A 27,853-nucleotide genomic window follows, 5' to 3' on the forward strand; every position below is an offset into this window, starting at 1 on the left:
CAAACTCTCTGCCTTCCCAATTTATATTAAAATAATCTGGGGTGGGCAGCCTGGGTGGCTCAGCAGTTTAGCACCGCCTTCAGCCTGGGGTGTGATCCTAGAGCCCCAGGATCGAGTCCCATGTCAGGCTCCCTGCATGGAGCCTGCTTCTCCCTCTGCCTGTGTCTCTGCCCCATTCTTTCTCTGTGTCTTTTATGAATAAATAAAATAAAAATTAAAAAATAAAATAATCTGGGGTTTTAGATAAAATGTCTACACCTTATTATATATATGTGTGGTGTATATATATATATAATATTTTTGTATTTAATTTATTCATGAGAGACACAGAAAGAGGCAGAGACATAGGCAGAGAGAGAAGCAGGTGCCTCACAGGGAGCCCAATGTGGGACTCGATCCCAGGACCCCAGGATCACAACCTGAGGCAAAGGCAGACGCTCAACTGGTGAGACCACAGGCATCCTTATTATTTTGTATTTTGTGTCTTTTCTAAAAATTTTTCTTAACATATTAAGTTTTAAAATCATATTAAGAATCATTATTTGAAAATATATTCTATATCTTACAAGTTTCGTTTTATATCCTAGAATCTTTTATACTGATGTTTTCTTTGCTCATTAATGAGATTTGTATTATTCAGCCCTTAACCAACTAAAATATATCTGTGAGCAATTATTTCAAAAGGGTAGGGTATTTTCTTAAATACATATCTGAAAATGACTTACCTCCTATGATCTTGCACACTTTGGCTGGGTATAGAATTCTTGAATTTGGTGTCTTAACCCATTTCTTTAAAAATTCAGTAGATACTTTTCTATTGTCTTCTGGATGCTTAGAATTGAAGAATGTCTGATATCAGATTAAGTTTTATTCCTTTGTAGGTAGCCTGTTTTGTTTTGTTAATGTCTATCTAGATTCTTCTAGGAATTTACCCTTATCCTTGAAGGTATAAAATTTCAAAATTTTCCAGTATAAGTCTGCTTTTTTAAGAAATTTTAACTATATTCATTAAATCAGTAATTTAATATTCAAGTTTCTTTAACTCAGAAAAGTTTTCTTCTATTTTCTTTTATTGATGCTTTTTTATTGTTATGCTCTTCTAAAATCTCTATATCATATGCATATTAGATCTCTTGGATTTTTTTCTGTTTTGTCTTTTCTCTTACAATTTTTCTGTCTTTAGAAATGTCTTATATCTACTGAATATCTTGAGTTACTCTTCTCCACTGAGTTAGGTTTCCCATGACCCATGTATTTTTATTTCCATTACAGTTTTAGTTTGACATATTATTATTCAACTAAAGCCTTTATGATTTTATAACTTTGACTCATCATACATAACTGCTTATTTTGGTTACACAGAGCATTAGTGTGCTGAATAAAGTTGAGATCCATGTTAACATTAGTAATTTGGAAAACTTTTTCTCAAGAGTAATTTTATTTTATAGGATGGCATTGTTTTGATTCTTCAGAATAAGCCTTCTTTTTGGAAGTATCATTTAATATATCTAGTTATTTTTCTACTTGCTCATTCTTGCAGAAGAGTCTTGACTTGTCTATTCTGGAGAACTGAGATGAGTTTTCAGAAATTGAGGGAGTCCTTCTTCCCATCTTTAGGATCCATAGGAAGTGAGAATGGAAAATCTTAGATAAGTGCCAGGTCTGCCATATTGCACAAGTCGGGGGCCACCATTCACATAGTACGAATATGCTTCCTGCAATTGTGCATGTTGGTGGCCCTGATCAATGAAGTTTTAGTTTTTAATCTTGAGCACGGCTGTCCAATAGAATTTCCCATTATAGAAATATTCTATGTCTGCCCAGTCCAATATGGTAGCTACTAGCCACACAGAGCTATTATGCATTTAAAACTGTAGCTGATTAAATTAAATCTAAAACTGTAGCTGATTAAATTAAATTCTTAATTTTCAATTTCATTTAATTTTATCAATTTAAGTCTAATTTTATTTTTTAAGATTTTATTTATTCATTGGAGAGAGACAAAGAAAGAGAGAGAGAATGTGTGTGTGAGCATGGGGAGAGGCAGAGGGAGAAGCAGACTCCCTGCTAGCTGGGAGCCCAAGGTGGGCTCAATTCCAGGACCCAGAGATCATGACCTGAGCCGAAGTCAGACGCTTAATCAACTGAGCCACCCAGGCGCCCCTAAATCTAACTTTAATAGTCACATGTGATTGTGGCTATTGTTAAGCGCACAGCAAGACTAAGAGTAGTGGTTTTCAAAGTGTGGTTTCCAGATTAGCAATATTCACATCTCCTAGTAACTTATCAGAAATCTAAATTCTCAGGCTCTGCTCTAGAACATCTTAGAGGTGGGGCTTAACAATCTGTTTTAACAAACTCTCCATGTGATTCTGAGGCACTTTAAGAATTAAGAACCATTGGTCTATAGATCATGAGTTAGGAGATAATCAGAACCACTAGGAGTCAAACCAGGGAGTTTTCTTTCTGTTCCAGTTTTTCTTTTCTGTATTTGAGGTTAGCAGCCAGGAATTAACTGGGACAGTTTCCTCGTTCTTTACCTGTCACAGTTGTCCTCATTAGGAACCAACTGTGACAATATCTCCCCTAAGTGTAAGTCTGGAGTGAGCCTGTCATCTGATCCTTGCTTGTTGATTTTTGGCATAACATGTGCTCCCAGTGGCACTTGGTAAGATCCTTTCTCATGTATGTTTTTTATTCTTACCCTTAACTTCCCAAGTCTTCTGAAGCTTTTACTACCTTAGTGAGTTGCTTGTCCACATACTGAGGAAGCATGTATATATCATATTTCTTCAATCTTGTTCACTTTGCCTCCTAGCTTGAGAAGCTCTTGAATTACAGACATGTAGATGTCACTCATTACTAGTTTCCCTTGCTGACACAGGTTTATTCCTTCTTATTTTTATACCTGTTGGTCATTTCTGAGGGGATATGAAAGGACGTGAACCAGAAAAGTACATTCAAGCTCCTGCTTTTCAAAGAAGTCCCCTATATCCCTCTCGATACTTACTTTTTTATATATTTCTATAGTGCTTGGTCATATGTATCATCTCATTTAATTCCCAAAACATTCCTCTGAGTGGGTTTTATTATTCCTATTTTACAGATAAAGAAACAGGCTTAGATGGTTTCAATGGTCTTTACAAGAAGAATAGGTATAGAGTATCTACTCTGTAAGCATCACTGATATGCACAAAATGATGGCCAGCATTTACTGGATCTTTATTATGGACCAAGTATTATATTAAGTGCTTCATATCCTTGTCTTATTCAAGCCTAATGACAACCTCATGAGATATATGCTATTTTATTTCCACTTTACAGAGGATAGGTAAGCCTAGGGATGTTAAATTACTTGTTCAACTTATACAACTAATCAGTAAAATTGCCAATTTTTAGGCACTGGTCTGACTTTAGAGTCTGTGCTCTTATGGGCTATGCTGCACAGTCTTATTAACCTGGAGATTAGTCAAATGGCACAGGCAAAGTAAAGAGTATTATATTTTCAGAAAGCTTCTTTATATATCATTATTTATCACACAGTGGGATGTTTTATTATTTTCGACACCACTGTAATTTTAATCTTTTGCTTATTTTCTATTTTGACTAGAATTGCCAACATGATATGAGTCTTGACTTCTACGTCCCATTCATTCTAAATATTTATTGCATAATCTGTTGCATGCCAGCTGGTATACTAGGTGCTATGTTCCTGATGTTTGAATGTTCAATGGAAGGTTGAAATGTTTGTGGGTGTAAGTAATCTAACTAAAAGAACCATCAGGAATGGGACTCGATTCCAAGTTTTTACTGTTTCTTATTGGTAAAATGGGAGAAGTAGTACCTAGTACTTACCTCACAGATTGTCCTGAATATTATATTTATTTAGACTTTGTTAATTAATATCTTCTTCAAACAATAATGTATTACCAAAGTAGTAATACCCCTGAAAAAAGACTTGGGGAATTGCTTGGCTTTGACTAAACTCTTCTGCCCTCCTGACTTTGTGACCATCACCATTGATAGATTCACTTAAAGCTTCACTAGCACTTTAGGTATCATCAGAGTATTTGAAACAAATAGCCGTTTTGAGGACAATGAGATGAGGAGCTCTGTGGCTTCATATTTGCAAAATTAAAACAGAGAACTCCATCTTCAAATTAGTGGCATTTAGATATGTACATCGCTATTAAGGACAAGTGTCAACCCTTACTATCCAGACCAGTTTGATATCAATGGATTCAAAGGGAGAAAAGCTGCTTTCAATTGACTGAGCAGTGGATTTTCCATCCAATGAACCTTCCCATAGTCATGATGATAAGGGGGTATTTACCAAAGTCTGACTCATGACACAGAGGAATAATTTTATTCCTGATATTTATTTTCTCTATTGACTCTGTGTTAGAATAAGTCAGTTCTACTTTAGTTCCTTTTATAAGGTACCAAAATATCTTACACTTTGGTAGTACATTATTGTTTGAAGAAGATATTAATTAACAATGTCTAAATAAATATAATATTCAGGACAATCTGTGAGGTAGATACTATTTCTCCCATTTTACCAATAAGAAAATAAAGATTTCTTTGGCTGTTCATTCATTAATTCATTCATTCATTCATTCATTCATTCATTCAATAAATACATGTATCACACCAAAGCACTGGAGTAACAAAAATTAATCAAATAAGGTCCATCCTATTGAAGACATTTTAGTCAGGAAACAGATAACCAGATACAGCATAACATATGTACTATTAAAGAAGTATTGTGGGGTTCTGGGGAAGAAGAAATAAACTCTTTTTGAGAAAAGATTTGAGACTTGAAGAATGGGTAGGACTTAGATATATAGAAATGAGTGAGAGATAGTATAAGCAGAGGAAACATGCATAAGCAAAGACACAGGGAAGGTCCAGATAGCATGGGAAAACTGAGTAGTTATTCTTGGATTGCTCGGAAAGTACCTGGAGGAAACAGTGGAAAATAAGGTTCAATGGTAGGTTGAAATGTTTGTGGGTGTAAGTAATCTATCTAACCAAAAGAACCAGCAGGAATGGGACTCAATTCCAAGTTTTTACTCTGAGTTTTGAGGTCTTTATCTCATTGTCCAGTTACCTTCCTGGTATTATACTTCAAATTTATTAACACAGTATAGCTCAATAAGCTAAAAAAAATGGGTATAGAGAGATGAAAATTGCTTGACTTGTCTTTGAGACCTGCCTATGTAAATCTTCATTTAAGAACTAGGAAAGGTGTATATTTTAAGGCATCTGTTGGAGAATTTCTTTTTTCTTTCTTTTTTTTTCTTTTGAGATTTTCTATAGAGAGCCATTAGTAGATGTCATATCAAAAGTCACTAGTTTTTTTCTGAACGCTATTAGAATTCAGAGCAGAACCACTAGGTTCTGAGCTTTGACAAAAGGGCCAGGAAGCCCTAAGTTCTTAAGTGGTTGCTTATACTGGGGTAGATCTTATTTACTTTATTGTGGCTGGAAATAGGAATCTTGGTTGAGTGAAAAATCAAACCACATTCATCCTCAGTTTCATTCATGTTTAAGGCAAGTAATTGGTTTAGCTGCTTTGAACCAACATGGCCTCTTTTGTGATGGCCATTACACAGAGTTTGCCCCCTCGTGGTGTGTGACCCTATTGGTATTCAATGTCTGATGCAGACCTTTGAAGAGTTTGAGCCAAAGATAATGGTCATAAAATGGCCAATATAGTAGTTATATAAAGTGAGAAATATAATACAAAAAAATCCTATTGTTTTCTAAATTAAAAAAAAATTTCCAGTTTATGCTAGACCTGATATAACTAGTAGAAAAATTTTAAAGTGCAAACTTCAACAATTAGAAGAGTCAAGGGTATGGATTCATTCAAGACAAAAAGAAGGGAGGATTGAAATTTCCAAATATTCTCCACTTTAATTATCTTTTCCATTGGGGACTTCCTTTTGAGACAATGAGATCTGTCTTTGGAATAAAACGTAGCTTGGGGAGGAGAATGAAATTTATACTCATCATTAATTTATGGTGCATAAAATCAGGTGCCATTGGTTGTTATGCAAAGGCTTGCTGAAAAATATTAAAAATACACAGATGAATAGAATTTTAATATTACTTTAAAATCAGCTTCACAATGAAAATAAAATCCCCAAGTTATTTATAAAAAACACATCCTCTAATTCTTATCTGGGAAATAGCTCCTAAATGAACAGATGATACCTTTGCAATATGAATTTACAAGATGTTTATTTGCCACTAGGGCAGTTAATTTTGACTATACAGTGTTTGGTTTATATCAAGCAAATACATTTTTATTTTCTTGTTTAAATACTATTTTCATGGTTGCATTTATTTAGGGAAAATTATCTATGGTTTGCAGATAAAAGAGAGGCATCAATTGGGTAAATTACGGCATTCATAATTAAATGCTTTTTGTATGCAGCCTCCAACACTGCTAAAGGAAGCCATCACTCCAACATAATATTGAATATGTTTAGCATAAAATTACATTAAACAAAACTTTGGGGATTTTATTAATTTATTTGGAATGAAATCTGCAGATTTGTTTTTGATCAGAAGTTTTCATCTAAATTCACTAAATCAAAAGCTTTGTTCATGGTTTTTAAAAGCATATTTTACACGGTTGATACCAGGGTGGACTTGATACCCAAATGGGCTATTGTTTTGTGTGAGATAAAAATATGAAGACATTTCCAATAAGAATTTTTGGCATTAAACCAAAGTGTGATGAATAGTAAAATTTTCAAAAAAGATAGCTCCAATATTCCAACATGTAACAGATTATTAAGTTGATTAATGGAGAATTGGGGTGCAAGTAAGTTAAAGCAATTTAGGACTTAGAAAAAGCCCTGATTATGTCAAATCAACAGAGTTCTGATAAATGGTATAACTTTAAAATTAGGTAATCCTTGACTCCTCCTTCTCCCCTAGTTGGTATCTTAGCCCATCTGATTTTATCTCCTAAATATTTCTGAAGTCCAGTAGTCTCACTCTCTCTACTCATAGTCGGCTCCTTTGCATTAGTGAGGTCTCAGTTCAAATGTCACCTTCTCAGAAAGGCCAATTCTAGCTTCTAATTTAAAATAACCAAACTCTCCAGCCCTTACCTTATCCTCTCTCAATGCCCCCTACCTCCTCTGGTCAGCTACTCTCCAATGCATCATCTTCTGATTTTATTTCCCTGAGATTACTTACCTTTGTTTTCTTGCCTATTGACTAGAATATAAGCTTTATAGTGGCAGGGACTTTGTCTGCCATTTCAATTGTTGAATCCCTAGTACTGGTATCTGGCAAATACTTGAAATAACACCTACTTTGGATGTCCTAATTCAGAACCTTATCATATCTTGCCTGGGTAACTACAGAAGTTTCCTAACTGGTCTCTTTGACATCAGTTTCATCTTCTTTAAATCCATTTTCTGCTCTATTGCTAGGTTGTTTTCTATAATGCAAATCTAATCATATCACTCCATTACTCAAAGCCCTTTGGTGATTTCTCATTATCCAGATGAATGTTCCTGAAACATACAGAGTGAGTGGTATGTGGTATCATTTTAAGTAGTTCATTAAAAAAACACTTAAATTTAATATCATTAAAAAATTTTATCTTAATGTGAATTCCAACAAACCAATTAAATAGCATATTATAAGCTGATGATTTCACAGGTATTGTTACTGAAGATGAGAAAAAAAAAGAAATAGTATAAATCCATTTACAGACATGGACAAAACAATAAATGTGTCCTCAAATGAGTTTTGAATATTCTAATCTAAAGGCTTGCTGTCATTTCAAACTTGCTTACTTCTCAGGAATAATATCCACCACTTCCCCCCATTCATCACACTATTACTACCTCTCTGCCTTTAATTAGGCTGTCTCCTGGGCCTGGAATGCCCTTGGTTTGCTCCCTTCTACTATATCACCACTGGATAACTCTTCTCATCCTTATCACACAGTTCATGAATTACCAACTTCATTAAACTTGATTTTGTTTCCCCTTCCTCAGTCTTGGTTAGGTACTTTTTGTTGTCTTAATATCCTATGAAAACCTTTACCTTTACACAGGTGTAGAGATAACCACTATTGACACTTACATTCAAAAAGAGGGAAGATGGAAGGAGTCCACAGGAATTCTGAAATCCAGCCAGGTAAGAGTTTGCCAATTTCTTTATTCAGGTTTAGTCTTACTACACTGGACTTGTTCACTGTTTTAACATTTTTTTTTCTTTTAGATTTTTATTTATTTACTCATGAGAGACACACAGAGAGAGGCAGAGAGAGAAGCAGGCTCCATGCAGGGAAGCTGATGTGGGGACTTGATCCCAGGACCCAGGGATCACGACCTGAGCCCAAGGCAGATGCTCAACCACTGAGCCACCCAGGCATTCCTGGACTTGTTCACTATTGCCCTTGGTTCTGCTCTCTGGGGTCTGGCACCTCCCTCTGAATGATCCTTCTTTTCACATAAGAAAACTTCCTATGACTTTTTTTCTGTCCATAAAAGCTTAGAGGCCCAAAGGGCCCTTTACATATTGTATTCTCTCTCTTTTAGTTCAAGATAGTGATGTTTCCACCAGAATAATTATCTCAAAAAATTGTGCAGTTTGCATTTTTAAATTTACAATCCACAGCATTAGATAAAATCCATATCCACATATCTCTTTGAGATAGCCTTTCCCTTCTCTTCCCTGAGAGGCTGCCCTGTGACCCCCGGTGATGCCCTTAAAATCCTCAGAAGTACTACTGTTTAGTGGGGAGGAGCCTCAAGGCATGCCCTTGAGATCCTGGCCTCTTGTCTGAAAATTTCTATGAGGCACCATCTCTGATCTATTGAAGGACTAATAAAGGGTTTTATAATCACACCCTGGGATTCATCCTTGCTATACTACCTTAATCGTGCTCTGGATTTGAACTCTTCCCAGAAGCCATTTATTAAATTTAGATTCATTTGACATCTGGCAAGACTGAGAGTGAAAACCAGTTTTATTTTTTAATACAGAAAGTCCTGCCTCCTTTATATTTAACAGTTCATTCTTTCACTTATCTCTCTGTCCTTCTTCATTTTATTATAGATAGTAAGAAGCAGCCTTATGACACTTGTAATATTCTGTCTGGAAATCTTAGTAAAATCATCATCAGGTACACTTACTATTTTTCACATTACCGCAGGCAACAGTATTGCCAGATTCTTCCACTGTATTACAAATGTCTCCTTTTCTCCAGCTTACAATCACATTTCTTTTACCTTCCCTTAAACTACCACTGACAGCCTACTTAAGGTGTCTCTGACTTCTGCTAACATTTGTCCTTTTAGACTTTTACCATCATTTTTCCAGAACCCTTTCAGATTTTACTAACAGTTTTTCAGTAGTCTTCCAGTTTCTGCTTGATATTTAGTTCAAAGGCTAATGTCATATATTTTAGGATTTTGTGATGATGACATAATATTTCCAGGAACTAAAATCTTTATTACTTATGTACGGTAAATAAAATAATGCCTTTAGAATTCTGTTTCAGTAGGACAGTGGATAGGACTGGAGTCATTTTAGAGGTTTTTTTTTTTTTTCACTCACATGTCTAATGGTGATGCTGGCTTTCAACTGGAACTTCATTTGGGCTGTCAGCTGGAATACCTACATGCAGCTTGTCCACATGGCTTTTGGCTTCCTCACAGCATGGTGGCTGGGTTCTAAGGGTGAGCCTCACAAGGAACCAAATAATCTACATTGCATCTTATGACCTAGCCTTGGAGGTTACTTAGAGTCACCTCTGCTATTGGCACTGGCCATATCACATTTAAATATATGAAATATATAAATCCTATCTCTTGATGGGAGAAATGTCAATATCACATTGTGAGAAGAGTATGTAGATGGAAAGATTTACTGTGGTCATCTAAAATATAATCTGTCACAAAAAATACATAAAATAAAATACAATGTGTCACAGGCTGACATAGACAACTTACTAAATTCATCTTTAATTTCAATTTCTCATGACAAGAAAAGAAATCATTTTGGGAGACACTGGATCCTATGTCAATAACGCAGTTTAAAAATTAAAATGAACTTGATGCTTTCACAAGAGTGCTAGAACTAGTTTATTAAGTAGTAAAATTTTTTTTTAAATTTTTATTTATTTATGATAGTCACAGAGAGAGAAAGAGAGGCAGAGACACAGGCAGAGAGAGAAGCAGGCTCCATGCACCGGGAGCCTGATGTGGGAATCGATCCCGGGTCTCCAGGATCGCGCCCTGGGCCAAAGGCAGGCGCCAAACCGCTGCGCCACCCAGGGATCCCAGTAGTAAAATTTTTAAGAGATTAATCTGTCCTGGATCCAGAGCAACAAGAATAAAAATAATGCTTGCTGTCACTCAGTCAGTTAAGCTACTGACTCTTGATTTTGGCTCAGGTCATGATCTCAGGGTTGTGAGATCAATCCTCAAACTCGAGCCCAGCACCTAGCTCCATTCTCAGTGCAAAGTCTGCTTATCCTTCCTTCTCCTTCTGCTTCTCTCTCTTAAATAAATAAATAAAATCTTTGAAAATAATGCCTGCTCTCTATGCCATAGTTATGTAGCATGTTTGCCCTATTACATCACTGGGTCTTTACTTGGTAGACAAAAGATGAAGTCAAGAGAAGCTCAGAGTGAGCATTTAATTTCATTAGGAGTTTTGGGGCATTAAGTCACCTATCTATGTATTGGATATAATGTGCTGGACTGTGAGCAGTAGAGTGGAAAGGGGCCTGAAGGACAGATGTACTTGAGTTGGAATCTCAATTCTGTCATTCATAAGTTATTATTCATAGGTAAGAAAATTAATTTATCTGAACTTCAGTTTCCTCATCAGTTATGAGCTGAGTAATATTCCCCCCCAGTTCTTATGTGGAAGCCCTGACTCCCAGTACCACAGTCCTATTGACTATATTTGGCATTAGGACCTTTATAAAGGTGACTGCATAAAAATGAGGCTATTCAGATCTGATGTGATTTAGATTAATCTACTTTGATTGCTGCTCTTATAAGAAAAGGAAACAAGTCAAATGTATAGTTATGTCTAGTATAAATGCAATAGAGAAAAATAAAGAGGAAGGATGGGGATATTGGGAGGAAGTTGCTACTTCATGGTGGTCAAGGAAAGCATCTTTGATAAATATCTCAGTAGAAAACTGTAGGAAATGAGAGTAAACCAAAGGGAGGAGCATTCTAAACCAAAGAAATATCAAGCACAAAGTCCCTGGGGCATAAATATCTTTGTTATGTTCAAGAAACAACAAGACCAGTGTAGCTAGAGCAAAGTGGGCAAAGGGAAGTGTGGTAAGAGTTGAGATCAGCAAGGTAGTAGTAGGGCCAGCTTATGTAAACCTTGTAGTACTTTATAAGGACTCTGGTTTTCATTGATATATGAGATGAAAAACCCTGGAGACTTTTTGGGGGAAAGAAGGGACACCTGTTTTCAAAAAATCACTCTGGCTATTTTATTGAGAATAAATTGTAGGAAAGACAAGGTAGCAGTAGGAGACCAGTTAAAAGGCAATTACCATAATTTAGGTAGGAGAAGCTTGTGGCTTGGTCTAAGATATTAACTGGTGCAGCTTCTGAGAAGTGGTTAGATTTTGTGATATTATGAAGGTGGAAATAACAAGGTTAGCTAATGTATTAGATGCGGAGGTTGAAAGAAAGAAAAAAAAGTTCCAAGAATGCTGTGACCAAGAGAAAAGAATGGAGTTGTCATTAACCGGGACAAGGAAAGCTGTAGGAGGAACAGGTTTGGGGACTTGTGAGAGTCAGGAGTCTAGTTCTGGGCATGTAAAATGTTGAGATGCCTGTAGGACGTTCAGTAGAAATGCCAGGTAGGCAGCTGAATACGAAAAGTAAAGAGAGAGCCAAACCAGAGCTACAATCCTTGGACCCTCAGCATGTTTAAGACAATAAACTTTTCAGGCTGATTGCAATCTAGAGAGAGAGAAGATACTCAAGAATGAAGCCTCAGGCACTCTGATGTTCAGAGGTCAAAGAACCAGCCAGAGGGAATGAAAGGATCAGCTGGTGGGTAACAGGTGGACCATACTGTTTTAAAAGCAAGTCTCTAGTTTTATGTAACCTCCCAAGTTTCAGTTTCATAAGTAAAAAATGCAGATAATAACCTGTATGTAATAGGATTGCCAAAGCCTGAAAAGCGGTAGCATGGAAAAACATGTAAGACCTAGGTTGTTCCTGATCTTTGGTGAAATTCTGGATAAATGCCAGATTTATCATATTTCCCTCCTTTTTTTTTTTTTTTTTTTTTGCCTTACAGTAAGATCCTCAAGTATGAATTCTATAGTTCAACCGTGTTGGCCATGGAAGCTAGACTATCATTATTCTTCAATTATTCATCACAAATTTAGTGAGCTCACTATTATTAGGTAGTTGTTGCTTTTCTCTGTCTTTTGTTTTGTAAGTGGATTTAGGGTTAAAGGAGGTTGCCATCACTACAATGGGGGGAGGAGTGGATTCAGGGAATGGAAGTGGTGATGGGTTCTTTATCAGCTGGCATTAGTGTGTACCATTATTTCAACATTTAACTGCTCACCAAATAATTTCAGAGGATTTGTTCAGTGCTATGGAAGAGCTATCTGTATATAAATAGCTGGTTTAAGTAGACCTTTTGCTGCAGCTGTTAAAACCTATTGTTGTAGCTAGACACCTTGTAGTGATTCAAGATCATCTGTCTTTAAAGAAAGTCTATGCTTTCTTTGATGCAAATATGGGTTCTTTTAGCTCTGAAAAAAAAAGAAGCTTTACTTAGGATGAGTAAAGAAAGTGTTTATTGAATAAATCAAGGATGGCTGAAATAACAGTCACATTTTATTGCTTTTATTTCATTTCTCTTTCAATGTATACAACTAAATACTGATTGAAAGAATAAATGGGAAAACTAAATGAATTAGTTAATTCATATATGAGTGGATTTTCTGTTTTACTCCTGTCAGAATCCTCCTGAATAATTAATTATAGGTAAGTTCTGCGTTACCCTGGCACCTATCCTTCACAACAAGGATTCCTAAGTAGAGATACTTTTCAATAAAGAAAAAAAAAGAAAAAACCTAGAGTAACACCAAAACTTATCTAGTATGGTAGTAAGTAGTCTGTAAGACATCTCAGAGCACCCTCTGACCCCAGTATCATGGTTAAACAAATTCTTCTTTTTTTTTAAAAAAAATTGTAACTTAAATTCAATTAGCCAACATATAGTCCATTATTTTCAGATGTAGTGTTCAATAATTAATCAGTTGCATACAACACCCAGTGCTCATCACATCCCATGCTTTACTTAATGCCCATCACCCAGTTACCCCATCCCTCACCCACCTCCCCTCCAGAGACCTTCAGTTTGTTTCCTATAGTTAAGAGTCTCTCATGGTTTCTCTCCCTCTCTGATGACTCCCTTTCAGTTTTCCCTTCCATCCCCTGTGATCCTCTGCGCTGTTTCTTACATTCCACAGATGAGTGAAACCATGTGATAGCTGTCTTTCTCTGTTTGACTTATTTCACTCAGCATAATACCTTCCAGTTCCATTCACATTGATGTAAATGTTAAATATTCATCCTTTCTGATGGATGAGTAATATACCATTGTGTATGTATATATCTCCATCCCACATCTTCTTTATCCATTTATCTTAAACAGATTCTTTTTAAAGTTTCTATCCTTCTTTCCCTTCACGCCGAATTCTATTGGAATTGGATTGGATCCAAATTCTACATAGCCTCTTTGGAAGCGAGGACTGGCTAGTGATAAAGAGAAAAGTAAGGCCTGGGCACTTTAATCCAGTGTTAATACATGAGAGCTCAATGTAGAGCAACTAGCAAACAAGCTACTAGTCAAATGGACTATAGGGCAATGGAACTTATGTGTCAGGTAAGCTAAGGCTTCGACTATAGTGCTTTTAGAAAAGTACTCCAAACCCTACCTCCTAAAATTTTAAAAATCCAAAGAAACATTCATATTAATAAGATTTTATATTTTCCTATATCTTTCTATTCATCTCCACACTTGCCACCTTCATTCAAACCATTGTTTTCTCTTGCCAGGACTATTGCAAAGCCTTTTTTTTTTTTTTATCAGTTTCTTTGCTGCCCATCTATAATTCATTCTCCATGTATCAGTTGGAATGATCCTTCTAAAATATAAATAAAATCAAATCAGCCCCCCAACACACACACACACACACACACACACACACACACGACACACACACACTCTTAAAATCTTCCAATGGCTTCCCAGGGTACTTGGAACAAAGTCCAAAATCCTCCCCATGGTCTTTAAGGTTCTAGGTGATCCAGCCCCAGCCACTTCTCTGACTTCTTCTGGGACCATCCTCTCCTTCACTACTCTTCAGTTACACAATACACACATGTATCCTTAAGATATAATCAGCATATAATACAGTGAATACTTTTAAAGTGTTCATAAATTTTAACATCTGTATGCACATATGAAACTATAATCACAATCAAGATAATAGATATATCTATCATCCCCAATTTTCTTTTGCCCTTTTGTAGTTTCTCACTCATGCCTCTTCTTATCCTCTAATCCCCCAGGCATCAAATGACCTGCTTTCTGTCACTACAGACATGTTTACTCTTTCTAGAATTTTTTGTGATGAAATAATACAATGTGTCCTCTTTGTCTAGCTTTTTTTATTCATCATAATCATTTTGAGGTTCATCCATGTTGTTATATCTGTGGAGGAAGGAAAAATGTACTTCTTACCTCCAAGTTTCTTCCAGCTGGTTTAGGAATAAAGTTGACATGAGACAGATTGACAGGAGAAAAATCCAAAATTTATTATATGCACTTGGAGGCCCAATAATGAAATTGAGAGCCCAAATAAGTGACCATGGTGGGTGGTTTTTGTACATTTTAGAGAGAGAGACAATAAATTTGTGACGAATTGACAGGAGCTTTCATTAGTAAAGAATTCTAAGCAGGATTTGGGCTGAGGGAGTAGATTAACAAAAAGTAACAACATCTGTTTCTACAGATTTCGTTTTAAAGTCCCTATCTCTGGTGATAAGGATGTGATTTTATTTCTAACTATAGGGAGGGTATCTTTTTCATATGGGAGATTTATTTCATGCTTTCAGGGAAACAGAGGATGGTCTGATTGTCTTTGTACTGGCTGCTCCTCAGGTTCAGGTAGCTTCAATTAAAAATAATCAGTATGCCAATTTTGGGGTGGCCTGTCCCAGGCCCCTATACATGTACGTACCACTGTCAGTTGTTCATTCCTTTTTTTAAAAAAGATATTATTTATTTATTTGAGGGAGATTAAGATTGAGGGCACAAGCAAGGGGAGCAGGAGAGGTAGAAGCAGGCTCCCTGATGAGCAGGGAGCCTGATGCAGAACTCAATCCCAGGACCCTGGGATCATGACCAAGCTGAAGGCAAGAGTTTAACCTGACTGAGCCACCCAGGTGCCCTAGTCATTCATCCCTTTTTACTGACAAATAGTTTTCCAGTGTATGGACATAGCATAGTTTATTTATCCATTTGCCTTTGGTGAACATTTGGGTTATTTCCAGTTTTGGCTGTTAGAACTAAAGCTGCTGTGAACATTCATCACAGGTTTTTGTAGAGACATGTGCTTTCATTTCTCTTGGGTAAATATCTAGGAATAAATGGCTGGGCCACACAGTTAGTTATACATTTAACTTTTTATAAAACTGCCAAACTTCTTTCCAAAGTGGTCATACTATTTTACATTCCCATCAGCAGTGTATGAGAGTTCTAGTTGCTCCACATTCTCATCAATATTTGGTATGATCAGTCTTTTGAATTTTAAACTTTTTAATAGGTGTGTATTAGACTAATGATCTATGACATTGAGTCTTTTCATATGCTTATTTGGCATCCATACATCTGTATATCTTCTGTGGATGTATCATCCATACATCTATATATCTTCTGTCCATAAGAGAGTCTGTTGGAATGCTTTTCTCATTTTTTTTTTCTCATTTTTTTAAATTGAGCTATTTGTTTTCTCATTATGGACTTGAGAGTTCTTTCTATATTTTGGATTTGGTCCTTTATCATATATGACATTTGGAAATACACTCTCCCAGTCTGCGGTTTGTTTTACCATCTTCTTGGCAATGTCTTTCTGAAGGCAGAAATGCTTAATTTTGATCAAATCCAAATTTATCAAATTTTTCTTTGATGGACTGTACTCTTGGTGTCATTTTTAGACACATCTTTGCCTGTCTCTGCTTTTATTATTATTATTACTCCACATTTTTAAGATCCCAGGTTACTTTAAGGTCACAAAAATTTTCTCTTACGTTTTTTTTTCTAGAAATTGTAGAGATTTAGGCTTTACATTTATGTTTATAATTCATTTAATTTTTATATGGTATAAGGTATGGATTAATGTTGTGTTTGACATCCAATATTACCAGGTATATTTGTTGAAAAGACTTTGCTTTCTTCAGTAAATTGCATCTTTGATAAAAGTCAATTGGCCAGGGGCTTGGGTCCCTGGGTCCCTGGGTAGCTCAGTGGTTGAGCGTCTCCCTTTGGCTCAGGGTGTGATCCCGGGGTCCCCAGGATCGAGTCCCATATCAGGCTCCCTGCATGGAGCCTGCTTCTCCCTCTGCCTGTCTCTCTCTCTCTCTGTCTGTGTCTCTCATGAATAAATAAATAAAATCTTAAAAAACTTTTTTAAAAATCAATTGGCCATGTAAATGTGGATCTATTTCTGGACTCTATTCTGTTCCACTGATCTATTTATTTAACTTTGGATGGATACCAATATTAGAGACTGTTATTTTATAATAAGTCTTGAAATTAGTACGAATCTTACAACTTTAAGTTTTTTCAAAGTTGTTTTGGAGTATTCCACATCTTTTACAATTACACATGAATTTGAATATCAGTCTGTCAATTTCAATAAAAAGCCTGCCGGGTTTTTGATTAAAGTGGCATCTTTCTGGTCTCTGAAAATTAGGTTTATTATTACTTTAAGACATTTACATTTTTGTTGTTGTTTTCTTTTTACACAGATTTCCCCATTGCTGGGTCCTTTGCACCATCCAGATTTCAGCTTAAAAATAACATCTTCAGAGATAACTTACCCTGACTACCCAATTTAAATGAATACCTGTCATGTCTTTATATCAAAGCATTCTGTTCTATTAGACTTCACAATACTAATTACCAGCTGAAATTAATCTCTTCCATTTGTTTATTTAGGTGCTTATTATCTGACTATACAACTTTGGAAGGTACATTTTAGGAGTAGAGACCTTGCTTGTTTTTCAGTTTGTCTCCCTAAAGCTGAAAAGTGCCTTTGGCAAGCAGACATTAAATATTTGTCACATAAGTGACTTTATGACAAATGTGCCTCTAAGTAAAGATTCAACTAGTATGGAAATACCATAATATTAACTAGCACATATTAATTTACTTATGAAATACTGCTCTGGGTAGATTATGGGGACTTGAATGCTATTAAAGCTTTAGTTCTCTTTAAGGTTGACAATTGTTTCTTTTTTTGGGACTAGATTATGGCATTTCAGAAATACAGATCTTTTTTTAAACCACACTTTAATTTGGCTCATTAGCTTTTTTGGTAGAGTTTTTTTTTTTTTTTAATTAAAGGTTTTTTATTTACTCATTTGAAGGAGAGCAAGAGAGAGTGAGAGTATAAGGAGGAGGGAGAGTCAGAGGGAGAGGGAGAAGCAGTCTCCCCACCAAGCAGGTAGCCTAATGAAAGGCTTGATTCCGGGACCGTGGGATCATGACCTGAGCCAAAGGTATAACTTAACTGACTGAGCCACCCAGGTGCCCCTTTTGTAGAGTCTAAAAGAGATCTCTTATGAGGGACACAAAGTGCACATGATCTTAGGAAAATGAATATACTTGAAAAAATAAAATCCTTCCCCAAACATACAGATAAAGAGCAGAAAGTTTCAGGTCCATAAAAATTATAGGTATTTCCAAAATAATATTCAATTTTAAAAAGAAAAGAAATTAGCCACAATTTTGATACAACAGAAAAAGCAACTAGAAAGCATTTGATTAATGTGCTTGATTTTTTAAAGTAACAAACAACAACAAAATATATTTGTTCAATCCTATCCATGTTCCAAATATGTGAGTAGAATTCTATCCTTAAGAAGCGCATACAACATGAGTATAAAACCTAGAGCTGTCTCAAGATCTCTCGTGGTAGTGTAAATATCAAATTTTCCTCACTGTTCTATTTCCCTCACTCAGAACCACCATTCATTTAATCCACTAAACTTATACTAAGCATCAGTTATGTGCTAGGAACTGTGCTAAGCAATGGCGATAATAAACCAGAGTCCTAAATCATCAAGATATCACAGATTTTATCACTTTGATTTCTTGAAGGAAAAAAAAAACCCACAATTGGAAAGACTGAACATTATGAAAATGGAAGTGATTTCTTTCCATTGTGGTCCTTAAGTGGCCTTCATTCAATACTTATGCCTCATGGTGGGTCTAGCTTTCCCCTTCCTCAGCCAAGTGACTCAGAGGCAACTATAGATCTTGTGTTCTATTATTAGCCTTCTCAAATCTGATTATTCTAAGAAGCACTTCCCACTGGCAACATGGTAATCATGTTTAAATATAACTCCCTATGATCAATCTAAATCTCCAGATTTTTAACCAAGTTTCGCTGTGGCTCAGAGAGTGCTTTTATTATTATTATTAATCCACATTTTTATGATCCCAGGTTACTTTAATAGATAAGAGGGGTGCGTGTATATGTATGTGTGAGTCTGTGTCCTTTTACACAAAAGTGTTAGGGACTCTTTGAATAAAGACTTTTGGCTCTTTTTGTGGTCTTCCCCCTTCCTCCATACTCTTGCCTGCACTTTCCAGATGTTTTAGAGTTAAAGTTGTCAGGATGAGAGCTAATAGCATGTTTGTATAACAACTCATAACTTACAGTTTGAATAATTATAGCAGCTAACATTTATTCAATGCTTCTTATATGTAAGGCGCTGGGCAACATGCCTGCTCTCGTTTTGTCTTTGCATCAGTCCTATGGGGTCAGGACTCTTATTTCTCCATTTTATCAAACTGGCTCAGATAAGATGAAAAATTTCACCTAGGTTATGTTAGCAAGTATAGAAGAGGATTTTAACTTAACCCTGTCTAGTCACAATATTACATGAAGGTATATTTTAAGGTTAGAAAATACCAGTACTAAAAACTAACAATGATTTCTATATCTTTTGCAAGTCCATTTCCCAGGCTCTTAATAACCAGAACAATGAGAATAAAATGGCTCATTTTCTGTTCATAGACATTTTTGTTTTTAAAAACAAGTTGTTAGTAGAAAATTTTTGCCTCTGTGGATCTGGAAACACTAGGCTATAGCTGACCTTTCAGTTATTTTTGCAATTTTGACCATAGGCCATTTATTCTATTTCATGTTTATAGCTTCTGAAGAATGGGAAGGAAAGCTTAGGAGTTAACATAAAACATAAAAATGTCAGTTTCATATGAAATAAAGGCATAATTTTCATAGCAAACCATTCTACACATTATGCTACTCTTTTTCTTTCAGACTAATAAAAGTGAAAACTAATCGCTTTTCAATTTTTCTTGGTGCTAAACTTCTATTACTTTTGAATAATGTGTTTGTTGGTTGTTGTTAACTATATAAACTTAACTTTAAGCTGTCTAACTTTCAGAGTAAACAGGTGCCCAATTTTCCAAAGATCATACTCTGACAATTGTATTTAGGACATATCTACATGCATGCCTATGTTCAGGAAAAAAGGATTAATCAGCTAATAAGTTATCCTAATAAGTAATTTTTTAAAATCTCTTTTCTTTCCTCCTCTTTTTTGTTATATTGTCCTTTGGATATTAGATGTTGATATCCCCGTGACTACATAGTTCCAGTGATGAGTACATGCTTTATTGATTTCTTGCTTCTTCTAGAAAGGGACAATGAATGATCTGAGCATATTACTGTTCCTATCCTTGGTGAGCAAATCACAGTTCTTCCAATCTGCTTATTGAGTTTACCTTTATGGTCAATACAGATGGCTGTAATCGAATCAATTTTGAGACAAGCCATATTGAATGCTGAAAGTCCGATTTGAATGAATCAGCATAAGAGACGATGAAATCTATGCAATTGCCAGTCAATGAGTATGCTTTAGGAAAATAAAAAATGTCTTAGTTAATTTACTAGGAGGGAAAGAATCTATATTAAAAGGAGTAAAATTAAAAATCTAATTAATTGGGACACCTGGGTGGTTCAGTGGTTTAGCACCTGCCTTTGGCCCAGGGCATGACCCTGGAGTCCCAGGATTGAGTCCCACATCGGGATCCCTGCATGGAGCCTGCTTCTCTCTCTGCCTATGTCTCTGCCTCTCTCTCTCTGTGTCTCTCATGAATAAATAAATAAAATCTTTAAAAAAATCTAATCAATCAAGAGTAGTAAAAATCCCAGAAGTATTAGGCCTGAGCAAAGGACCCCTGTAAGATACCCAAATGATTTCATACAGACCTACAGATCCATCTAATGAGTGGTTGCTAAATATGATAAACACAACTCATTATTGTTTTAAAAGGATACAAATTATAAATAATTACAGGTAAACTATTATTCCAATACTAAATGTGATATGGGTGACACATTACATAAGGCCTTTTGTTTTCTCCACATATTGAACATCTACTAAAATCAGAACATCACAGAAATTCAGATTTGCAAATGGGAAAAAAAAAACACAGATCAAAGCCTATTTATAAAAAACTCCTTGAAACATCTACATTTGATTGCAGTACAATTTTATTTTGTTTACATATTTAGAAATCACTTTCCCGTTAAAAGGAAGCTAGAGACAAACACAAAGGCTCATGCCCACCTGTTCTAGAGAATTTTAGTAAGTAAAATATTGTGTTCAAAACTCAGTAGGAAAAAAAACTGGGGAGGTGTAGGAAGGAGATAAAAATGTACATAGCTTTACTTTTGCTTGTTCTTTCTATGAAGAAGTCTTGGTCTGGGTTGGTGCACAAATGTAAAAGTTTATTTTTTTTAAAGATTTCATTTATTTATTTGAGAGAGAGAGAGAGCACACAAGCAGAGGGAGGGGTAGAGGGAGAAACAGATTCCCCACTGGGCAGGGAGCCAGATTTGGGGCTCAATCTCAGGACCCTGAGATTATGATCTAAGCCAAAGGCAGATGCTTAACTGAAGAAGCCCTGCAAATATAAAAGTTTAGATGTATAGTTTAGTTACATTATGTAGTTTAGTTGAGAATTTAATATGGATGGAAAAATTTGGAAAAAATGAATTTGATATGGATGGAAAAGCTGGAAAAAATGAAAAAGAGGGGTGTTACTTGGTGAGCACACAAAAAATTATTGAAAAACTGAGTTTTTTTTCTCAATGCATGGGTAGGATCACAATACACACAATATAGAAACGAAGGGATACTGATCAGAAATTATGTATTGTAATGCAGTTGATGTACCACATTAGGATTATGGAAATAGAGTCATGGGAAACCCTGTGAGAAGAGAGGTTTTACCATTTATTGATTAAAATACATTTATGGGGCACCTGGGTGGCTCAGTCAGTTGAGCATCCAACTTTTGATTTTGGCTCAGGTCATGATATCAGGATCATGAGATCAAGCCCCATGATAAGCTCCCTGTTTGGTGGGGAGTATGCTTGAGATTCTCTCTCTCCTTCCATCATCCTCTGCCCCTCCCCCTCATGTGTTCTTTCTTTCTCTCTCCCTCTAAAATGTATAAATAAATCCATTTTTAAAAGGATTTTATTTATTTATTCATGAGAAACACACAGAGAGAGAGGCAGAGACACAGACAGAAGGAGAAGCAGGCTCTCTGCAGGGAGCCCGATGCGGGACTCCATCCCAGGACTCTGAGATCATGCCCTGAGCCAAAGGGAGATGCTGAACCACTAAGCCACCCAGGTGCCCCAATAAATAAATCTTTTAAGAAAATAAAATACATTTATGTACTAAATGTACATAATATATTTACTCATTCATTGGTTTATTGAAATATATTTAATATATACTATGAGCTAAGCACTGAATGAACTAAAGAGACTTGGTTTTGAGGGCCAACCTACACCAAGTGAGATTAACCCATTCTGTGCAGTATGTGTCAGGGCATATGTGAACCATTTGGTATAGGAGTATTGACTATATAGCAAAAATATATTTAAATTTATATGAATAATTATTCACTGGTATAATGGAATTTTAAACTGGAGAGAGAAAAAAGATAAGCATTTGGCAAAAAAATAAATACAAAAAGAGAAAACATAACCATTACAGCCAATAGGAAACACAAAAATTCATAAAATCAATGACAACTGTCCAATGGCACTTGTGAAAAATGGCACTTGTATGTGAAAAAGATATAAACCAATGGCAAGGCATTGGAAAGACCAGAAGCAAATGATGTTGGTTTGAGGAGGCCAAGGAAGAGACTGCATTTAAAAGAGGAGATGGGATGCCTGGGTGGCTCAGTCGGTTAAGCCACCAACTCTTCATTTCCACTGAGGTTGTGAGCTCAGGGTCATGTGACGAGCCCCGCGTTGGGCTCCGCTGAGCATGGAGCCTGCTTGGGACACTCTCTCCCTTCTCTCTCTGTCCCTCCCCCTTTCTCAAAATAACATAAAAGATGGAAAAAGGCAGAATCTGTTCAAATGGAGTGGAAAGGGCCTATTTGGCAGGCCAGTTCTGGGTCTGAGAAATGTGCGCAATGAAAGTTGTTTTTTTGTTTGTTTGTTTGTTTGTTTTTGGGGGGTTTCTTTTGGCAGACACAGAGAATGGTTGTGAGGAATGTCATTAATATTTAACTCTGTGTCAGTTTCTATGTACAAAAGAGTCACATGGTGTGACCATGTGACACACGATTGATGCAGAGGGTCTCTTTCCAACAGGACTACAATCCAGCTTTATTCCACTGTGAAGACACTTCATGTGTAAAAATCACATTTTTTAGAACAAATGAAGTGCTTGTTATTTGCATAACAAAAGAATTGTTTGCTTTACAAGGAAATCTGCCACAGCATTATTTAAGTAAACTCCTTTTATGTATTAAAAACATAAAACTATTTTCTAAAATATGCTTTATATACTCTTCTCCTGGGAACACGTGTATAATACAAAAAGAGTGTATCCATTTGCTTTTTTTTTTTTTTTATGATAGTCACACAGAGAGAGAGAGAGGCAGAGACATAGGCAGAGAGAGAAGCAGAGGCTCCATGCACCGGGAGCCCGATGTGGGATTCGATCCCGGGTCTCCAGGATGGCACCCTGGGCCAAAGGAAGGCGCCAAACTGCTGTGCCACCCAGGGATCCCCCATTTGCTTTTTAATAAGACAACAGGAGCCCTACCATTTCTTGTTATTTAATTATCAATGTCAAGAAGGCTCGATTAAAGTAAGTAATTTCTGGTTCTCCTTGAAAATAGTCTTCAGAGGTCAGTGTGGGCTGTATACAGATGTTCAGACAGGAATGGAGTGAAGAATAAGTATGGCTGTTTTTCATTAATGTGCCAGGCATATGAGTTATTATAGTAGCTTAAAAGAAAACAATTTCATCTAAGAATCTTTCTAATTCCCTTCCATTCCATGGGTTTACTAGTGTCATCTAACAAATATTTCAAACAAAAAGGGCCACTTTGTTAAGTAACTCAAAGAGTAAAATTTGTCAACATAGACTTGGCTTTTCCTCTCTCTCTCTTTTTTTTTTTTTTTTTTGTTTTGGCTTTTCCTCTCTTACACAAATTGTAAAGCTGTGAAGACAAACTGATTTGGTTTGGCCTTCCTTCCCTCCTGGCTTATTCTTAAGTATAAGCCATACTTATATATACATTTTATATAATCCAAATAATGCTGAGAGTGGACATGACATTAAAAGCTACAATACTAAATTCTGTAAGGACTTAAAATCTATTGCTAGGAGAGGTACAGAAGTTTAGTTATCATATTATTTAACTAATTGAATTCAAATGTTTGTTTCTGAGGAATATGCAAGGCCACTTGGTTATTAAGCAATTTTTGCGAATGCACACACTGGTCAGCATGAACACGTCTAAGAAAAAGTCACAGGATACTTATATGTGGCAACAGAGCAACCTCCAAGACAGCCATGCCATTGAAGATGAAAATTTCAGTTACAGCTTATCTAAAATATCATGCTTGTTACATGGGGAAGTCATGCATATTATCGGAAGTTGCGTACTCGCCTTAAAAATCTAAATTTAGAAAACCCATCATAGATGAAATGTGGGTTCTGTAAGTCTGACCATTTATCCCAGATTGGTTTTCTGTTCCAGGAAGAAAAACAACCCACCCTAAATATTTTCTTTTTTTTTTCCTAAATATTTTCTTAATCAACTTCTTACTTGAGGCTCTAATCACTATTATCTGTATCATTTATGATTTATATCTACCTATCCAAGACAAATATTTATTGAGGGTATGCTAAGGCTAACATTGTTCTAAACCCTGAGGTTCCAGCAGTGAGTATGAGGCGCCTGTACTCAGTTTAGAGAGGTAAATAGACAATACAAAAGTATTCAAACAAATAATTTCAGTACTGACAAATTGTATGATGAAAAAGAAAGCAAAATAGGAGGAGACAGAGACCATTGTAAATACGGGAGCCCAAGAAGCAGGTTACATTTGAGCAGAGGGTTCTTTCTTGTTCTCCTGAGCACTTCCCATGCAGTGCTGATTCTTGGCTTATCTTTCTCCCTCTTGCTATTATTTTTACTTATTTTTGCCTCTCAGAAAGAGTGAGGTAGGAGGTGAAACTTGAGTGTGACAATGTTGTTATTGATTTGGTTCAAAAGGAGACTGATGAGAATGGATAAAATGAGATACTCTTGGATTCTAACAATGTACTTTTTCTGTGCTACCCTGAGCTCATATATCCATAGATAATTGAGAGTTGCCTGATCCTTTGAGTGATCTCAGTCTATCATAGACTTTGGGGATATGTCTGCCACTGGTCACTTAAAATACATGAAATATTATGGTTTAGTGAACTGTTTTAATTTGTTTAATTTGCTAGGAAGTCATCTTGAATATTTTGCAGTGAATTTGTAGTTTCAGATTCTCTTGAATAAAAAAGACGAATATGTCTACTTTATATACTATATATTTTCTGCTGATATTAGTTTAAATGAAATTAAATTGCTTCCTAATTCCTTGGTTCATGCAACAAGGATTATCACTAGATCAATTGCAAAAGCTTTGGATGATACAAGAGCCTCAAGTTACTGTTTACCCAGGATGGTGGTGCCTCCTACCAATAGGATGCATTTCCATTTTATCATCATTTTATCTATTTCTGCATTAAATTCACCTCATCTTCATTACTGTAGGTTCATGATAATATCTGATATCTGGCGAGGCAAATCCTTTCATATTTTTCAAAATCACTTGGCCTTATTTTGGTTCTTTGTCATTACTCATTAATTTTAGAATATGCTTGTCAAATCCCATAAAAAAACTCATATTACTGCAATGCTTTAGAGTTTAAATTGGGAGATAAATACCATCTCCATGATAGTGAGTTAGTCCACTTTGGATATGGCCTACCTACTGCTTCACTTATTCACATCTTTAATATCATTAAAAAATGCATTTTAAGTTTTTTTTCCACAGAGATCTTGCACATCTTTTATTAGATTTATGCCTAGGTAATTTATAGATTTGTTGCTGTTGTGAAAGAAGGGTATTTCATATATGTGAGATGGTATATAATAATGCCATTGGTTTTTGTATATCAATCTTTTTATCTAGAAACTTTGCTGAAATTGTAGTTTCTTTTGGATTTTTTTGAATATAACTTTATAGACCACATAAAATGTCAGTTTGTGTCTTCCTTTTCAAACATTATACCTCTTATTTCTTCTAATCTTATTGCATTGGTTATTAGTATTTTTAAATAGAAGCAGTGATACATATTTGCTGTATGTTTTAGACAAATTTTATGTGCCAATCTGGCTGAGCCATAGGTTGCCCAGATATTTGGTCATTTTTCAAGGTGATTCTGTAAGCTTGTTTTTAGACGAGATTAACATTTAAATTAATTGAGTGAACAAAGTAGACTGCTTTCTCTAATGTGGATAGGCCTCATCCAATCAATTGAAGGCCTGAATAGAAAAAAAAAAAAAGGCTGACCCTTCCTCCAGTAGGGAGAATTATTCCTTCCTGAACACCTTCAGACTGGGACATTAGCTCTTTTCCTGCTTTTAGACTGGAACTGAAACATTGGTTGTTCCTGGGTCTTGAGCCTGCCAGCCTTTGGATAGGAACTGCACCATTGGCTCTTCTAGTTCTCAGGCTTTCAGACTTAAACTAGAACTATTTTCCTGGGTCTCTAGCTTGTCAACTCACCCTGCAGATCTTGGGATTTGCCCACCTCCATAATTCTGTAGGTCAATTACTTATAATACTTTTACCCTCCCCCCGACCTCCCTCCCACCTTCTCTCCTTTTTTTCAGGTTTTTCTGCACAACTCTAAGTAATACAAGCACACACTCTAAAGCCAGAATATGTAGGTTTGAATCAGCTGTATCACCTACTTTCTATGTGACTCTCATCAATTTACTTAATATCTATGTGCCTCAGTGTACTTTTTTTTTATTCAAGATAATTAACATACAGTGCTATATTAGTTTCAAGTGTACAATATAATGATTCAACAATTCTGTACATTTCTCAGTGCTCATCAATAAGTGCACTCATCTTTAAAAAGGGGAAAACAATAGCATCTACATAATGGGGCTTTGTGAGAATGAAGTTTTTACATTTAAGACATGTAGAAAAATGCCTAACCCCATAGTAAGCATTCAATGAGCATTACCTACTAATTGTATTGTGGTTATGGTAGTTGTTATTTTTTATTTTTTATTTTTTTTTCTAATTTATTTTTTTATTGGTGTTCAATTTGCCAACATATAGAATAACACCCAGTGCTCATCCCATCAAGTGCTCCCCTCAGTGCCCATCACCCAGTCACCCCCACCCCCCCGCCCACCTCCCCTTCCACCACCCCTAGTTCGTTTCCCAGAGTTAGGAGTCTCTCATGTCGTGTCTCCCTCTCTGATATTTCCCACTCATTTTCTCTCCTTTCCCCTTTATTCCCTTTCACAATTTTTTATATTATCCAAATGAATGAGACCATATAATGTTTGTCCTCCTCCTATTGACTTATTTAACTCAGCATAATACCCTCCAGTTCCATCTGCGTCGAAGCAAATGGTGGGTATTTGTCGTTTCTAATGGCTGAGTAATATTCCATTGTATACATAGAACACATCTTCTTTATCCATTCATCTTTCTATGGACACCGAGGCTCCTTCCACAGTTTGGCTATTGTAGACATGGCTGTTATAAACATCGGGGTGCAGGTGTCCCAGCATTTCATTGTATCTGTATCTTTGGGGTAAATCCTCAGCATGCAATTGCTGGGTCATAGGGCAGATCTATTTTTAACTCATTTGAGGAACCTCCACACTGTTTTCCAGAGTGGCTGCACCAGTTCACATTCCCACCAACAGTGCAAGAGGGTTCCCCTTTTTCCACATCCTCTCCAACATTTATGGTTTCATGCCTTGTTAATTTTCACCATTTTCACTGGTGTGAGGTGGTATCTCATTGTGGTTTTGATTTGTATTTCCCTGATGGCAAGTGATGCAGAGCATTTTCTCATGTGCGTGTTGGCCATGTCTATGTCTTCCTCTGTGAGATTTCTGTTCATGTCTTTTGCCCATTTCATGATTGGATTGT

At 36.0% G+C, this 27,853-nt stretch overlaps 1 protein-coding gene and 1 long non-coding RNA gene across 16 annotated transcripts in view; one reads left to right on the top strand and one right to left on the bottom strand.

The window, feature by feature from the left end:
* The window catches only part of ANKS1B (ankyrin repeat and sterile alpha motif domain containing 1B), a 1,043,873-nt gene that overhangs the window by 465,470 nt on the left and 550,550 nt on the right, over positions 1–27,853 (bottom strand). The gene's annotated exons all lie outside the window — the stretch shown is intronic.
* Positions 2,337–17,540, top strand: LOC140602947 (uncharacterized). Its single transcript, XR_012005968.1, has 3 exons — positions 2,337–2,668; positions 8,090–8,172; positions 17,079–17,540. It is a non-coding gene; the product is annotated as an uncharacterized lncRNA (long non-coding RNA).

This window comes from Canis lupus, chromosome 13 (assembly GCF_048164855.1).
Source record: "Canis lupus baileyi chromosome 13, mCanLup2.hap1, whole genome shotgun sequence".
NCBI classification, from domain to species: domain Eukaryota; kingdom Metazoa; phylum Chordata; class Mammalia; order Carnivora; family Canidae; genus Canis; species Canis lupus.